At 38.7% G+C, this 17,500-nt stretch overlaps 12 non-coding genes across 12 annotated transcripts; all 12 read left to right on the top strand.

Annotated features, from left to right (window-relative positions):
* Window positions 1-355: 355 nt before the first annotated feature.
* Window positions 356-428, top strand: TRNAK-CUU (transfer RNA lysine (anticodon CUU)). The gene has a single exon. It is a non-coding gene; the product is annotated as a tRNA-Lys (tRNA).
* Window positions 429-798: 370 nt separating this feature from the next.
* On the top strand, window positions 799-871 carry TRNAK-CUU (transfer RNA lysine (anticodon CUU)). Its single transcript has one exon. It is a non-coding gene; the product is annotated as a tRNA-Lys (tRNA).
* A 1,608-nt stretch (window positions 872-2,479) lies between these two features.
* On the top strand, window positions 2,480-2,552 carry TRNAK-CUU (transfer RNA lysine (anticodon CUU)). The gene has a single exon. It is a non-coding gene; the product is annotated as a tRNA-Lys (tRNA).
* A 1,876-nt stretch (window positions 2,553-4,428) lies between these two features.
* TRNAK-CUU (transfer RNA lysine (anticodon CUU)) lies at window positions 4,429-4,501 on the top strand. Its single transcript has one exon. It is a non-coding gene; the product is annotated as a tRNA-Lys (tRNA).
* A 700-nt stretch (window positions 4,502-5,201) lies between these two features.
* TRNAK-CUU (transfer RNA lysine (anticodon CUU)) lies at window positions 5,202-5,274 on the top strand. Its single transcript has one exon. It is a non-coding gene; the product is annotated as a tRNA-Lys (tRNA).
* A 1,616-nt stretch (window positions 5,275-6,890) lies between these two features.
* TRNAK-CUU (transfer RNA lysine (anticodon CUU)) lies at window positions 6,891-6,963 on the top strand. The gene has a single exon. It is a non-coding gene; the product is annotated as a tRNA-Lys (tRNA).
* A 1,607-nt stretch (window positions 6,964-8,570) lies between these two features.
* On the top strand, window positions 8,571-8,643 carry TRNAK-CUU (transfer RNA lysine (anticodon CUU)). The gene has a single exon. It is a non-coding gene; the product is annotated as a tRNA-Lys (tRNA).
* Window positions 8,644-11,362: 2,719 nt separating this feature from the next.
* Window positions 11,363-11,435, top strand: TRNAK-CUU (transfer RNA lysine (anticodon CUU)). The gene has a single exon. It is a non-coding gene; the product is annotated as a tRNA-Lys (tRNA).
* A 370-nt stretch (window positions 11,436-11,805) lies between these two features.
* Window positions 11,806-11,878, top strand: TRNAK-CUU (transfer RNA lysine (anticodon CUU)). The gene has a single exon. It is a non-coding gene; the product is annotated as a tRNA-Lys (tRNA).
* A 1,608-nt stretch (window positions 11,879-13,486) lies between these two features.
* On the top strand, window positions 13,487-13,559 carry TRNAK-CUU (transfer RNA lysine (anticodon CUU)). Its single transcript has one exon. It is a non-coding gene; the product is annotated as a tRNA-Lys (tRNA).
* A 700-nt stretch (window positions 13,560-14,259) lies between these two features.
* TRNAK-CUU (transfer RNA lysine (anticodon CUU)) lies at window positions 14,260-14,332 on the top strand. The gene has a single exon. It is a non-coding gene; the product is annotated as a tRNA-Lys (tRNA).
* A 1,617-nt stretch (window positions 14,333-15,949) lies between these two features.
* Window positions 15,950-16,022, top strand: TRNAK-CUU (transfer RNA lysine (anticodon CUU)). Its single transcript has one exon. It is a non-coding gene; the product is annotated as a tRNA-Lys (tRNA).
* Window positions 16,023-17,500: the final 1,478 nt, after the last annotated feature.

Below are 17,500 nucleotides of genomic sequence, written 5' to 3'. Positions count from 1 at the left end.
GATTGTTAACATGCAATATATGAATGCATGTCTGGATGATGTGTAATGGGGCAATACCACACCTTAATGTATTCACTGTAAAAGAAAAAGTATGTATCATCTTACTATAAAATAAAGTGGAGAAAACTCAAATAAGACTTTTTTCCACACAGGTTTAATCGGCTATTTCCTGATATTCTTCAATGCGTTCTGATATTGACTGGTAATTGTGTTTGATACTTTCTTAGACTATTTCTGCCTCTGGCTGATGTGTATTTTCTTTCCAAACTCCACCAGAGCCTATGATTACACAGCATCCTATCTGTGGAAAACGGCAGTGCAGGGATAGGGAAGAAAACTATAGGCATCCAAAGGAGCCCGGCTAGCTCAGTCGGTAGAGCATGAGACTCTTAATCTCAGGGTCGTGGGTTCGAGCCCCACGTTGGGCGAAAACAACTAAAATTGTAGTGCTTTTTGACCAAAAAAATACATCCTATCTGTGGAAAACGGCAGTGCAGGGATATGGAAGAAAACTATAGGCATCCAAAGGAGCCCGGCTAGCTCAGTCGGTAGAGCATGAGACTCTTAATCTCAGGGTCGTGGGTTCGAGCCCCACGTTGGGTGAAAACAGCTAAAATTGTAGTGCTTTTTGACCAAAAAAATACATCCTATCTGTGGAAAGCAGCAGTGCAGGGATAGGGAAGAAAACGTTGGGCGAAAACAACTAAAATTTTAGTGCTTTTTGACCAAAAAAATACATCCTATCTGTGGAAAACGGCAATGCAGGGATAGGGAAGAAAACTATAGGCATCCAAAGGAGCCCGGCTAGCTCAGTCGGTAGAGCATGAGACTCTTAATCTCAGGGTCGTGGGTTCGAGCCCCACGTTGGGCGAAAACAACTAAAATTTTAGTGCTTTTTGACCAAAAAAATAGAAATTGAAAGTCTCTTTACAATATTTGCAATATTTTCATTGTTAACATGCAATATATGAATGCATGTCTGGATGATGTGTAATGGGGCAATACCACACCTTAATGTATTCACTGTAAAAGAAAAAGTATGTATCATCTTACTATAAAATAAAGTGGAGAAAACACAAATAAGACTTTTTTCCACACAGGTTTAATCGGCTATTTCCTGATATTCTTCAATGCGTTCTGATATTGACTGGTAATTGTGTTTGATACTTTCTTAGACTATTTCTGCCTCTGGCTGATGTGTATTTTCTTTCCAAACTCCACCAGAGCCTATGATTACACAGCATCCAATCTGTGGAAAACGGCAGTGCAGGGATAGGGAAGAAAACTATAGGCATCCAAAGGAGCCCGGCTAGCTCAGTCGGTAGAGCATGAGACTCTTAATCTCAGGGTCGTGGGTTGGGCGAAAACAACTAAAATTGTAGTGCTTTTTGACCAAAAAAATAGAAATTGAAAGTCTCTTTACAATATTTGCAATATTTTCATTGTTAACATGCAATATATGAATGCATGTCTGGATGATGTGTAATGGGGCAATACCATACCTTAATGTATTCACTGTAAAATAAAAAGTATGTATCATTTTATTATAAAATAAAGTGGAGAAAACACAAATAAGACTTTTTTTCACACAGGTTCAGTCAGCTATTTCCTGATATTCTTCAAAGCGTTCTGATATTGACTGGTAATTGTGTTTGATACTTTCTTAGACTATTTCTGCCTCTGGCTGATGTGTATTTTCTTTCTTTCCAAACTCCACCAGAGCCTATGATTACACAGCATCCTATCTGTGGAAAACGGCAGTGCAGGGATAGGGAAGAAAACTATAGGCATCCAAAGGAGCCCGGCTAGCTCAGTCGGTAGAGCATGAGACTCTTAATCTCAGGGTCGTGGGTGCGAGCCCCACGTTGGGTGAAAACAACTAAAATTTTAATGCTTTTTGACCAAAAAAATAGAAATTGAAAGTCTCTTTACAATATTTGCAATATTTTGATTGTTAACATGCAATATATGAATGCATGTCTGGATGATGTGTAATGGGGCAATACCACACCTTAATGTATTCACTGTAAAAGAAAAAGTATGTATCATCTTACTATAAAATAAAGTGGAGAAAACACAAATAAGACTTTTTTCCACACAGGTTTAATCAGCTATTTCCTGATATTCTTCAATGCGTTCTGATATTGACTGGTAATTGTGTTTGATACTTTCTTAGACTATTTCTGCCTCTGGCTGATGTGTATTTTCTTTCCAAACTCCACCAGAGCCTATGATTACACAGCATCCTATCTGTGGAAAACGGCAGTGCAGGGATAGGGAAGAAAACTATAGGTATCCAAAGGAGCCCGGCTAGCTCAGTAGGTAGAGCATGAGAATCTTAATCTCAGGGTCGTGGGTTTGAGCCCCACGTTGGGCGAAAACAACTAAAATTGTACTGCTTTTTGACCAAAAAAATACATCCTATCTGTGGAAAACGGCAGTGCAGGGATAGGGAAGAAAACTATAGGCATCAAAAGGAGCCCGGCTAGCTCAGTCGGTAGAGCATGAGACTCTTAATCTCAGGGTCGTGGGTTCGAGCCCCACGTTGGGCGAAAACAACTAAAATTGTAGTGCTTTTTGACCAAAAAAATACATCCTATCTGTGGAAAACGGCAGTGCAGGGATAGGGAAGAAAACTATAGGCATCCAAAGGAGCCCGGCTAGCTCAGTCAGTAGAGCATGAGACTCTTAATCTCAGGGTCGTGGGTTCGAGCCCCACGTTGGGCGAAAACAACTAAAATTGTAGTGCTTTTTGACCAAAAAAATACATCCTATCTGTGGAAAGCGGCAGTGCAGGGATAGGAAAGAAAACGTTGGGCGAAAACAACTAAAATTTTCGTGCTTTTTGACCAAAAAAATAGAAATTGAAAGTCTCTTTACAATATTTGCAATATTTTCATTGTTAACATGCAATATATGAATGCATGTCTGGATGATGTGTAATGGGGCAATACCACACCTTAATGTATTCACTGTAAAAGAAAAAGTATGTATCATCTTACTATAAAATAAAGTGGAGAAAACACAAATAAGACTTTTTTCCACACAGGTTTAATCGGCTATTTCCTGATATTCTTCAATGCGTTCTGATATTGACTGGTAATTGTGTTTGATACTTTCTTAGACTATTTCTGCCTCTGGCTGATGTGTATTTTCTTTCCAAACTCCACCAGAGCCTATGATTACACAGCATCCAATCTGTGGAAAACGGCAGTGCAGGGATAGGGAAGAAAACTATAGGCATCCAAAGGAGCCCGGCTAGCTCAGTCGGTAGAGCATGAGACTCTTAATCTCAGGGTCGTGGGTTGGGCGAAAACAACTAAAATTGTAGTGCTTTTTGACCAAAAAAATAGAAATTGAAAGTCTCTTTACAATATTTGCAATATTTTCATTGTTAACATGCAATATATGAATGCATGTCTGGATGATGTGTAATGGGGCAATACCATACCTTAATGTATTCACTGTAAAATAAAAAGTATGTATCATTTTATTATAAAATAAAGTGGAGAAAACACAAATAAGACTTTTTTTCACACAGGTTCAGTCAGCTATTTCCTGATATTCTTCAAAGCGTTCTGATATTGACTGGTAATTGTGTTTGATACTTTCTTAGACTATTTCTGCCTCTGGCTGATGTGTATTTTCTTTCTTTCCAAACTCCACCAGAGCCTATGATTACACAGCATCCTATCTGTGGAAAACGGCAGTGCAGGGATAGGGAAGAAAACTATAGGCATCCAAAGGAGCCCGGCTAGCTCAGTCGGTAGAGCATGAGACTCTTAATCTCAGGGTCGTGGGTGCGAGCCCCACGTTGGGTGAAAACAACTAAAATTTTAATGCTTTTTGACCAAAAAAATAGAAATTGAAAGTCTCTTTACAATATTTGCAATATTTTGATTGTTAACATGCAATATATGAATGCATGTCTGGATGATGTGTAATGGGGCAATACCACACCTTAATGTATTCACTGTAAAAGAAAAAGTATGTATCATCTTACTATAAAATAAAGTGGAGAAAACACAAATAAGACTTTTTTCCACACAGGTTTAATCAGCTATTTCCTGATATTCTTCAATGCGTTCTGATATTGACTGGTAATTGTGTTTGATACTTTCTTAGACTATTTCTGCCTCTGGCTGATGTGTATTTTCTTTCCAAACTCCACCAGAGCCTATGATTACACAGCATCCTATCTGTGGAAAACGGCAGTGCAGGGATAGGGAAGAAAACTATAGGTATCCAAAGGAGCCCGGCTAGCTCAGTAGGTAGAGCATGAGAATCTTAATCTCAGGGTCGTGGGTTTGAGCCCCACGTTGGGCGAAAACAACTAAAATTGTACTGCTTTTTGACCAAAAAAATACATCCTATCTGTGGAAAACGGCAGTGCAGGGATAGGGAAGAAAACTATAGGCATCAAAAGGAGCCCGGCTAGCTCAGTCGGTAGAGCATGAGACTCTTAATCTCAGGGTCGTGGGTTCGAGCCCCACGTTGGGCGAAAACAACTAAAATTGTAGTGCTTTTTGACCAAAAAAATACATCCTATCTGTGGAAAACGGCAGTGCAGGGATAGGGAAGAAAACTATAGGCATCCAAAGGAGCCCGGCTAGCTCAGTCAGTAGAGCATGAGACTCTTAATCTCAGGGTCGTGGGTTCGAGCCCCACGTTGGGCGAAAACAACTAAAATTGTAGTGCTTTTTGACCAAAAAAATACATCCTATCTGTGGAAAGCGGCAGTGCAGGGATAGGAAAGAAAACGTTGGGCGAAAACAACTAAAATTTTCGTGCTTTTTGACCAAAAAAATAGAAATTGAAAGTCTCTTTACAATATTTGCAATATTTTCATTGTTAACATGCAATATATGAATGCATGTCTGGATGATGTGTAATGGGGCAATACCACACCTTAATGTATTCACTGTAAAAGAAAAAGTATGTATCATCTTACTATAAAATAAAGTGGAGAAAACACAAATAAGACTTTTTTCCACACAGGTTTAATCGGCTATTTCCTGATATTCTTCAATGCGTTCTGATATTGACTGGTAATTGTGTTTGATACTTTCTTAGACTATTTCTGCCTCTGGCTGATGTGTATTTTCTTTCCAAACTCCACCAGAGCCTATGATTACACAGCATCCTATCTGTGGAAAACGGCAGTGCAGGGATAGGGAAGAAAACTATAGGCATCCAAAGGAGCCCGGCTAGCTCAGTCGGTAGAGCATGAGACTCTTAATCTCAGGGTCGTGGGTTCGAGCCCCACGTTGGGCGAAAACAACTAAAATTTTAGTGCTTTTTGACCAAAAAAATAGAAATTGAAAGTCTCTTTACAATATTTGCAATATTTTCATTGTTAACATGCAATATATGAATGCATGTCTGGATGATGTGTAATGGGCAATACCATACCTTAATGTATTCACTGTAAAAGAAAAAGTATGCATCATCTTACTATAAAATAAAGTGGAGAAAACACAAATAAGACTTTTTTCCACACAGGTTTAATCGGCTATTTCCTGATATTCTTCAATGCGTTCTGATATTGACTGGTAATTGTGTTTGATACTTTCTTAGACTATTTCTGCCTCTGGCTGATGTGTATTTTCTTTCCAAACTCCACCAGAGCCTATGATTACACAGCATCCTATCTGTGGAAAGCGGCAGTGCAGGGATAGGGAAGAAAACTATAAGCATCCAAAGGAGCCCGGCTAGCTCAGTCGGTAGAGCATGAGACTCTTAATCTCAGGGTCGTGGGTGCGAAACCCACGTTGGGCGAAAACAACTAAAATTTTAGTGCTTTTTGACCAAAAAAATAGAAATTGAAAGTCTCTTTACAATATTTGTAATATTTTGATTGTTAACATGCAATATATGAATGCATGTCTGGATGATGTGTAATGGGGCAATACCACACCTTAATGTATTCACTGTAAAAGAAAAAGTATGTATCATCTTACTATAAAATAAAGTGGAGAAAACTCAAATAAGACTTTTTTCCACACAGGTTTAATCGGCTATTTCCTGATATTCTTCAATGCGTTCTGATATTGACTGGTAATTGTGTTTGATACTTTCTTAGACTATTTCTGCCTCTGGCTGATGTGTATTTTCTTTCCAAACTCCACCAGAGCCTATGATTACACAGCATCCTATCTGTGGAAACTGGCAGTGCAGGGATAGGGAAGAAAACTATAGGCATCCAAAGGAGCCCGGCTAGCTCAGTCGGTAAAGCATGAGACTCTTAATCTCAGGGTCGTGGGTGCGAGCCCCACGTTGGGCGAAAACAACTAAAATTTTAATGCTTTTTGACCAAAAAAATAGAAATTGAAAGTCTCTTTACAATATTTGCAATATTTTGATTGTTAACATGCAATATATGAATGCATGTCTGGATGATGTGTAATGGGGCAATACCACACCTTAATGTATTCACTGTAAAAGAAAAAGTATGTATCATCTTACTATAAAATAAAGTGGAGAAAACACAAATAAGACTTTTTTCCACACAGGTTTAATCAGCTATTTCCTGATATTCTTCAATGCGTTCTGATATTGACTGGTAATTGTGTTTGATACTTTCTTAGACTATTTCTGCCTCTGGCTGATGTGTATTTTCTTTCCAAACTCCACCAGAGCCTATGATTACACAGCATCCTATCTGTGGAAAACGGCAGTGCAGGGATAGGGAAGAAAACTATAGGTATCCAAAGGAGGCCGGCTAGCTCAGTAGGTAGAGCATGAGAATCTTAATCTCAAGGTCGTGGGTTTGAGCCCCAGGTTGGGCGAAAACAACTAAAATTGTACTGCTTTTTGACCAAAAAAATACATCCTATCTGTGGAAAACGGCAGTGCAGGGATAGGGAAGAAAACTATAGGCATCAAAAGGAGCCCGGCTAGCTCAGTCGGTAGAGCATGAGACTCTTAATCTCAGGGTCGTGGGTTCGAGCCCCACGTTGGGCGAAAACAACTAAAATTTTAGTGCTTTTTGACCAAAAAAATAGAAATTGAAAGTCTCTTTACAATATTTGCAATATTTTCATTGTTAACATGCAATATATGAATGCATGTCTGGATGATGTGTAATGGGGCAATACCACACCTTAATGTATTCACTGTAAAAGAAAAAGTATGTATCATCTTACTATAAAATAAAGTGGAGAAAACACAAATAAGACTTTTTTCCACACAGGTTTAATCGGCTATTTCCTGATATTCTTCAATGCGTTCTGATATTGACTGGTAATTGTGTTTGATACTTTCTTAGACTATTTCTGCCTCTGGCTGATGTGTATTTTCTTTCCAAACTCCACCAGAGCCTATGATTACACAGCATCCAATCTGTGGAAAACGGCAGTGCAGGGATAGGGAAGAAAACTATAGGCATCCAAAGGAGCCCGGCTAGCTCAGTCGGTAGAGCATGAGACTCTTAATCTCAGGGTCGTGGGTTGGGCGAAAACAACTAAAATTGTAGTGCTTTTTGACCAAAAAAATAGAAATTGAAAGTCTCTTTACAATATTTGCAATATTTTCATTGTTAACATGCAATATATGAATGCATGTCTGGATTATGTGTAATGGGGCAATACCATACCTTAATGTATTCACTGTAAAATAAAAAGTATGTATCATTTTATTATAAAATAAAGTGGAGAAAACACAAATAAGACTTTTTTCACACAGGTTCAGTCAGCTATTTCCTGATATTCTTCAAAGCGTTCTGATATTGACTGGTAATTGTGTTTGATACTTTCTTAGACTATTTCTGCCTCTGGCTGATGTGTATTTTCTTTCTTTCCAAACTCCACCAGAGCCTATGATTACACAGCATCCTATCTGTGGAAAACGGCAGTGCAGGGATAGGGAAGAAAACTATAGGCAACCAAAGGAGCCCGGCTAGCTCAGTCGGTAGAGCATGAGACTCTTAATCTCAGGGTCGTGGGTGCGAGCCCCACGTTGGGCGAAAACAACTAAAATTTTAATGCTTTTTGACCAAAAAAATAGAATTTGAAAGTCTCTTTACAATATTTGCAATATTTTGATTGTTAACATGCAATATATGAATGCATGTCTGGATGATGTGTAATGGGGCAATACCACACCTTAATGTATTCACTGTAAAAGAAAAAGTATGTATCATCTTACTATAAAATAAAGTGGAGAAAACACAAATAAGACTTTTTTCCACACAGGTTTAATCAGCTATTTCCTGATATTCTTCAATGCGTTCTGATATTGACTGGTAATTGTGTTTGATACTTTCTTAGACTATTTCTGCCTCTGGCTGATGTGTATTTTCTTTCCAAACTCCACCAGAGCCTATGATTACACAGCATCCTATCTGTGGAAAACGGCAGTGCAGGGATAGGGAAGAAAACTATAGGTATCCAAAGGAGCCCGGCTAGCTCAGTAGGTAGAGCATGAGAATCTTAATCTCAGGGTCGTGGGTTTGAGCCCCACGTTGGGCGAAAACAACTAAAATTGTACTGCTTTTTGACCAAAAAAATACATCCTATCTGTGGAAAACGGCAGTGCAGGGATAGGGAAGAAAACTATAGGCATCAAAAAGAGCCCGGCTAGCTCAGTCGGTAGAGCATGAGACTCTTAATCTCAGGGTCGTGGGTTCGAGCCCCACGTTGGGCGAAAACAACTAAAATTGTAGTGCTTTTTGACCAAAAAAATACATCCTATCTGTGGAAAACGGCAGTGCAGGGATAGGGAAGAAAACTATAGGCATCCAAAGGAGCCCGGCTAGCTCAGTCAGTAGAGCATGAGACTCTTAATCTCAGGGTCGTGGGTTCGAGCCCCACGTTGGGCGAAAACAACTAAAATTGTAGTGCTTTTTGACCAAAAAAATACATCCTATCTGTGGAAAGCGGCAGTGCAGGGATAGGGAAGAAAACGTTGGGCGAAAACAACTAAAATTTTCGTGCTTTTTGACCAAAAAAATAGAAATTGAAAGTCTCTTTACAATATTTGCAATATTTTCATTGTTAACATGCAATATATGAATGCATGTCTGGATGATGTGTAATGGGGCAATACCACACCTTAATGTATTCACTGTAAAAGAAAAAGTATGTATCATCTTACTATAAAATAAAGTGGAGAAAACACAAATAAGACTTTTTTCCACACATGTTTAATCGGCTATTTCCTGATATTCTTCAATGCGTTCAGATATTGACTGGTAATTGTGTTTGATACTTTCTTAGACTATTTCTGCCTCTGGCTGATGTGTATTTTCTTTCCAAACTCCACCAGAGCCTATGATTACACAGCATCCTATCTGTGGAAAACGGCAGTGCAGGGATAGGGAAGAAAACTATAGGCATCCAAAGGAGCCCGGCTAGCTCAGTCGGTAGTGCATGAGACTCTTAATCTCAGGGTCGTGGGTTCGAGCCCCACGTTGGGCGAAAACAACTAAAATTTTAGTGCTTTTTGACCAAAAAAATAGAAATTGAAAGTCTCTTTACAATATTTGCAATATTTTCATTGTTAACATGCAATATATGAATGCATGTCTGGATGATGTGTAATGGGGCAATACCATACCTTAATGTATTCACTGTAAAAGAAAAAGTATGCATCATCTTACTATAAAATAAAGTGGAGAAAACACAAATAAGACTTTTTTCCACACAGGTTTAATCGGCTATTTCCTGATATTCTTCAATGCGTTCTGATATTGACTGGTAATTGTGTTTGATACTTTCTTAGACTATTTCTGCCTCTGGCTGATGTGTATTTTCTTTCCAAACTCCACCAGAGCCTATGATTACACAGCATCCTATCTGTGGAAAGCGGCAGTGCAGGGATAGGGAAGAAAACTATAGGCATCCAAAGGAGCCCGGCTAGCTCAGTCGGTAGAGCATGAGACTCTTAATCTCAGGGTCGTGGGTGCGAAACCCACGTTGGGCGAAAACAACTAAAATTTTAGTGCTTTTTGACCAAAAAAATAGAAATTGAAAGTCTCTTTACAATATTTGCAATATTTTGATTGTTAACATGCAATATATGAATGCATGTCTGGATGATGTGTAATGGGGCAATACCACACCTTAATGTATTCACTGTAAAAGAAAAAGTATGTATCATCTTACTATAAAATAAAGTGGAGAAAACACAAATAAGACTTTTTTCCACACAGGTTTAATCGGCTATTTCCTGATATTCTTCAATGCGTTCTGATATTGACTGGTAATTGTGTTTGATACTTTCTTAGACTATTTCTGCCTCTGGCTGATGTGTATTTTCTTTCCAAACTCCACCAGAGCCTATGATTACACAGCATCCTATCTGTGGAAAACGGCAGTGCAGGGATAGGGAAGAAAACTATAGGCATTCAAAGGAGCCCGGCTAGCTCAGTCGGTAGAGCATGAGACTCTTAATCTCAGGGTCGTGGGTGCGAGCCCCACGTTGGGCGAAAACAACTAAAATTTTAATGCTTTTTGACCAAAAAAATAGAAATTGAAAGTCTCTTTACAATATTTGCAATATTTTGATTGTTAACATGCAATATATGAATGCATGTCTGGATGATGTGTAATGGGGCAATACCACACCTTAATGTATTCACTGTAAAAGAAAAAGTATGTATCATCTTACTATAAAATAAAGTGGAGAAAACACAAATAAGACTTTTTTCCACACAGGTTTAATCAGCTATTTCCTGATATTCTTCAATGCGTTCTGATATTGACTGGTAATTGTGTTTGATACTTTCTTAGACTATTTCTGCCTCTGGCTGATGTGTATTTTCTTTCCAAACTCCACCAGAGCCTATGATTACACAGCATCCTATCTGTGGAAAACGGCAGTGCAGGGATAGGAAAGAAAACTATAGGCATCCAAAGGAGCCCGGCTAGCTCAGTCGGTAGAGCATGAGACTCTTAATCTCAGGGTCGTGGGTGCGAAACCCACGTTGGGCGAAAACAACTAAAATTTTAGTGCTTTTTGACCAAAAAAATAGAAATTGAAAGTCTCTTTACAATATTTGTAATATTTTGATTGTTAACATGCAATATATGAATGCATGTCTGGATGATGTGTAATGGGCAATACCACACCTTAATGTATTCACTGTAAAAGAAAAAGTATGTATCATCTTACTATAAAATAAAGTGGAGAAAACTCAAATAAGACTTTTTTCCACACAGGTTTAATCGGCTATTTCCTGATATTCTTCAATGCGTTCTGATATTGACTGGTAATTGTGTTTGATACTTTCTTAGACTATTTCTGCCTCTGGCTGATGTGTATTTTCTTTCCAAACTCCACCAGAGCCTATGATTACACAGCATCCTATCTGTGGAAAACGGCAGTGCAGGGATAGGGAAGAAAACTATAAGCATCCAAAGGAGCCCGGCTAGCTCAGTCGGTAGAGCATGAGACTCTTAATCTCAGGGTCGTGGGTTCGAGCCCCACGTTGGGCGAAAACAACTAAAATTGTAGTGCTTTTTGACCAAAAAAATACATCCTATCTGTGGAAAACGGCAGTGCAGGGATATGGAAGAAAACTATAGGCATCCAAAGGAGCCCGGCTAGCTCAGTCGGTAGAGCATGAGACTCTTAATCTCAGGGTCGTGGGTTCGAGCCCCACGTTGGGTGAAAACAGCTAAAATTGTAGTGCTTTTTGACCAAAAAAATACATCCTATCTGTGGAAAGCAGCAGTGCAGGGATAGGGAAGAAAACGTTGGGCGAAAACAACTAAAATTTTAGTGCTTTTTGACCAAAAAAATACATCCTATCTGTGGAAAACGGCAATGCAGGGATAGGGAAGAAAACTATAGGCATCCAAAGGAGCCCGGCTAGCTCAGTCGGTAGAGCATGAGACTCTTAATCTCAGGGTCGTGGGTTCGAGCCCCACGTTGGGCGAAAACAACTAAAATTTTAGTGCTTTTTGACCAAAAAAATAGAAATTGAAAGTCTCTTTACAATATTTGCAATATTCTCATTGTTAACATGCAATATATGAATGCATGTCTGGATGATGTGTAATGGGGCAATACCACACCTTAATGTATTCACTGTAAAAGAAAAAGTATGTATCATCTTACTATAAAATAAAGTGGAGAAAACACAAATAAGACTTTTTTCCACACAGGTTTAATCGGCTATTTCCTGATATTCTTCAATGCGTTCTGATATTGACTGGTAATTGTGTTTGATACTTTCTTAGACTATTTCTGCCTCTGGCTGATGTGTATTTTCTTTCCAAACTCCACCAGAGCCTATGATTACACAGCATCCAATCTGTGGAAAACGGCAGTGCAGGGATAGGGAAGAAAACTATAGGGATCCAAAGGAGCCCGGCTAGCTCAGTCGGTAGAGCATGAGACTCTTAATCTCAGGGTCGTGGGTTGGGCGAAAACAACTAAAATTGTAGTGCTTTTTGACCAAAAAAATAGAAATTGAAAGTCTCTTTACAATATTTGCAATATTTTCATTGTTAACATGCAATATATGAATGCATGTCTGGATGATGTGTAATGGGGCAATACCATACCTTAATGTATTCACTGTAAAATAAAAAGTATGTATCATTTTATTATAAAATAAAGTGGAGAAAACACAAATAAGACTTTTTTTCACACAGGTTCAGTCAGCTATTTCCTGATATTCTTCAAAGCGTTCTGATATTGACTGGTAATTGTGTTTGATACTTTCTTAGACTATTTCTGCCTCTGGCTGATGTGTATTTTCTTTCTTTCCAAACTCCACCAGAGCCTATGATTACACAGCATCCTATCTGTGGAAAACGGCAGTGCAGGGATAGGGAAGAAAACTATAGGCATCCAAAGGAGCCCGGCTAGCTCAGTCGGTAGAGCATGAGACTCTTAATCTCAGGGTCGTGGGTGCGAGCCCCACGTTGGGCGAAAACAACTAAAATTTTAATGCTTTTTGACCAAAAAAATAGAAATTGAAAGTCTCTTTACAATATTTGCAATATTTTGATTGTTAACATGCAATATATGAATGCATGTCTGGATGATGTGTAATGGGGCAATACCACACCTTAATGTATTCACTGTAAAAGAAAAAGTATGTATCATCTTACTATAAAATAAAGTGGAGAAAACACAAATAAGACTTTTTTCCACACAGGTTTAATCAGCTATTTCCTGATATTCTTCAATGCGTTCTGATATTGACTGGTAATTGTGTTTGATACTTTCTTAGACTATTTCTGCCTCTGGCTGATGTGTATTTTCTTTCCAAACTCCACCAGAGCCTATGATTACACAGCATCCTATCTGTGGAAAACGGCAGTGCAGGGATAGGGAAGAAAACTATAGGTATCCAAAGGAGCCCGGCTAGCTCAGTAGGTAGAGCATGAGAATCTTAATCTCAGGGTCGTGGGTTTGAGCCCCACGTTGGGCGAAAACAACTAAAATTGTACTGCTTTTTGACCAAAAAAATACATCCTATCTGTGGAAAACGGCAGTGCAGGGATAGGGAAGAAAACTATAGGCATCAAAAGGAGCCCGGCTAGCTCAGTCGGTAGAGCATGAGACTCTTAATCTCAGGGTCGTGGGTTCGAGCCCCACGTTGGGCGAAAACAACTAAAATTGTAGTGCTTTTTGACCAAAAAAATACATCCTATCTGTGGAAAACGGCAGTGCAGGGATAGGGAAGAAAACTATAGGCATCCAAAGGAGCCCGGCTAGCTCAGTCAGTAGAGCATGAGACTCTTAATCTCAGGGTCGTGGGTTCAAGCCCCACGTTGGGCGAAAACAACTAAAATTGTAGTGCTTTTTGACCAAAAAAATACATCCTATCTGTGGAAAGCGGCAGTGCAGGGATAGGAAAGAAAACGTTGGGCGAAAACAACTAAAATTTTCGTGCTTTTTGACCAAAAAAATAGAAATTGAAAGTCTCTTTACAATATTTGCAATATTTTCATTGTTAACATGCAATATATGAATGCATGTCTGGATGATGTGTAATGGGGCAATACCACACCTTAATGTATTCACTGTAAAAGAAAAAGTATGTATCATCTTACTATAAAATAAAGTGGAGAAAACACAAATAAGACTTTTTTCCACACAGGTTTAATCGGCTATTTCCTGATATTCTTCAATGCGTTCTGATATTGACTGGTAATTGTGTTTGATACTTTCTTAGACTATTTCTGCCTCTGGCTGATGTGTATTTTCTTTCCAAACTCCACCAGAGCCTATGATTACACAGCATCCTATCTGTGGAAAACGGCAGTGCAGGGATAGGGAAGAAAACTATAGGCATCCAAAGGAGCCCGGCTAGCTCAGTCGGTAGAGCATGAGACTCTTAATCTCAGGGTCGTGGGTTCGAGCCCCACGTTGGGCGAAAACAACTAAAATTTTAGTGCTTTTTGACCAAAAAAATAGAAATTGAAAGTCTCTTTACAATATTTGCAATATTTTCATTGTTAACATGCAATATATGAATGCATGTCTGGATGATGTGTAATGGGGCAATACCATACCTTAATGTATTCACTGTAAAAGAAAAAGTATGCATCATCTTACTATAAAATAAAGTGGAGAAAACACAAATAAGACTTTTTTCCACACAGGTTTAATCGGCTATTTCCTGATATTCTTCAATGCGTTCTGATATTGACTGGTAATTGTGTTTGATACTTTCTTAGACTATTTCTGCCTCTGGCTGATGTGTATTTTCTTTCCAAACTCCACCAGAGCCTATGATTACACAGCATCCTATCTGTGGAAAGCGGCAGTGCAGGGATAGGGAAGAAAACTATAAGCATCCAAAGGAGCCCGGCTAGCTCAGTCGGTAGAGCATGAGACTCTTAATCTCAGGGTCGTGGGTGCGAAACCCACGTTGGGCGAAAACAACTAAAATTTTAGTGCTTTTTGACCAAAAAAATAGAAATTGAAAGTCTCTTTACAATATTTGTAATATTTTGATTGTTAACATGCAATATATGAATGCATGTCTGGATGATGTGTAATGGGGCAATACCACACCTTAATGTATTCACTGTAAAAGAAAAAGTATGTATCATCTTACTATAAAATAAAGTGGAGAAAACTCAAATAAGACTTTTTTCCACACAGGTTTAATCGGCTATTTCCTGATATTCTTCAATGCGTTCTGATATTGACTGGTAATTGTGTTTGATACTTTCTTAGACTATTTCTGCCTCTGGCTGATGTGTATTTTCTTTCCAAACTCCACCAGAGCCTATGATTACACAGCATCCTATCTGTGGAAAACGGCAGTGCAGGGATAGGGAAGAAAACTATAGGCATCCAAAAGAGCCCGGCTAGCTCAGTCGGTAGAGCATGAGACTCTTAATCTCAGGGTCGTGGGTGCGAGCCCCACGTTGGGCGAAAACAACTAAAATTTTAATGCTTTTTGACCAAAAAAATAGAAATTGAAAGTCTCTTTACAATATTTGCAATATTTTGATTGTTAACATGCAATATATGAATGCATGTCTGGATGATGTGTAATGGGGCAATACCACACCTTAATGTATTCACTGTAAAAGAAAAAGTATGTATCATCTTACTATAAAATAAAGTGGAGAAAACACAAATAAGACTTTTTTCCACACAGGTTTAATCAGCTATTTCCTGATATTCTTCAATGCGTTCTGATATTGACTGGTAATTGTGTTTGATACTTTCTTAGACTATTTCTGCCTCTGGCTGATGTGTATTTTCTTTCCAAACTCCACCAGAGCCTATGATTACACAGCATCCTATCTGTGGAAAACGGCAGTGCAGGGATAGGGAAGAAAACTATAGGTATCCAAAGGAGGCCGGCTAGCTCAGTAGGTAGAGCATGAGAATCTTAATCTCAAGGTCGTGGGTTTGAGCCCCAGGTTGGGCGAAAACAACTAAAATTGTACTGCTTTTTGACCAAAAAAATACATCCTATCTGTGGAAAACGGCAGTGCAGGGATAGGGAAGAAAACTATAGGCATCCAAAGGAGCCCGGCTAGCTCAGTCGGTAGAGCATGAGACTCTTAATCTCAGGGTCGTGGGTTCGAGCCCCACGTTGGGCGAAAACAACTAAAATTTTAGTGCTTTTTGACCAAAAAAATAGAAATTGAAAGTCTCTTTACAATATTTGCAATATTTTCATTGTTAACATGCAATATATGAATGCATGTCTGGATGATGTGTAATGGGGCAATACCACACCTTAATGTATTCACTGTAAAAGAAAAAGTATGTATCATCTTACTATAAAATAAAGTGGAGAAAACACAAATAAGACTTTTTTCCACACAGGTTTAATCGGCTATTTCCTGATATTCTTCAATGCGTTCTGATATTGACTGGTAATTGTGTTTGATACTTTCTTAGACTATTTCTGCCTCTGGCTGATGTGTATTTTCTTTCCAAACTCCACCAGAGCCTATGATTACACAGCATCCAATCTGTGGAAAACGGCAGTGCAGGGATAGGGAAGAAAACTATAGGCATCCAAAGGAGCCCGGCTAGCTCAGTCGGTAGAGCATGAGACTCTTAATCTCAGGGTCGTGGGTTGGGCGAAAACAACTAAAATTGTAGTGCTTTTTGACCAAAAAAATAGAAATTGAAAGTCTCTTTACAATATTTGCAATATTTTCATTGTTAACATGCAATATATGAATGCATGTCTGGATTATGTGTAATGGGGCAATACCATACCTTAATGTATTCACTGTAAAATAAAAAGTATGTATCATTTTATTATAAAATAAAGTGGAGAAAACACAAATAAGACTTTTTTCACACAGGTTCAGTCAGCTATTTCCTGATATTCTTCAAAGCGTTCTGATATTGACTGGTAATTGTGTTTGATACTTTCTTAGACTATTTCTGCCTCTGGCTGATGTGTATTTTCTTTCTTTCCAAACTCCACCAGAGCCTATGATTACACAGCATCCTATCTGTGGAAAACGGCAGTGCAGGGATAGGGAAGAAAACTATAGGCAACCAAAGGAGCCCGGCTAGCTCAGTCGGTAGAGCATGAGACTCTTAATCTCAGGGTCGTGGGTGCGAGCCCCACGTTGGGCGAAAACAACTAAAATTTTAATGCTTTTTGACCAAAAAAATAGAATTTGAAAGTCTCTTTACAATATTTGCAATATTTTCATTGTTAACATGCAATATATGAATGCATGTCTGGATGATGTGTAATGGGGCAATACCCCACCTTAATGTATTCACTGTAAAAGAAAAAGTATGTATCATCTTACTATAAAATAAAGTGGAGAAAACACAAATAAGACTTTTTTCCACACAGGTTTAATCAGCTATTTCCTGATATTCTTCAATGCGTTCTGATATTGACTGGTAATTGTGTTTGATACTTTCTTAGACTATTTCTGCCTCTGGCTGATGTGTATTTTCTTTCCAAACTCCACCAGAGCCTATGATTACACAGCATCCTATCTGTGGAAAACGGCAGTGCAGGGATAGGGAAGAAAACTATAGGTATCCAAAGGAGCCCGGCTAGCTCAGTAGGTAGAGCATGAGAATCTTAATCTCAGGG

Source organism: Ambystoma mexicanum, chromosome 4q (genome assembly GCF_040938575.1).
Source record: "Ambystoma mexicanum isolate Mex_15411 chromosome 4q, UKY_AmexF1_1, whole genome shotgun sequence".
NCBI classification, from domain to species: Eukaryota; Metazoa; Chordata; class Amphibia; order Caudata; family Ambystomatidae; genus Ambystoma; species Ambystoma mexicanum.
This window is presented reverse-complemented; position numbering and strand designations above follow the sequence as displayed.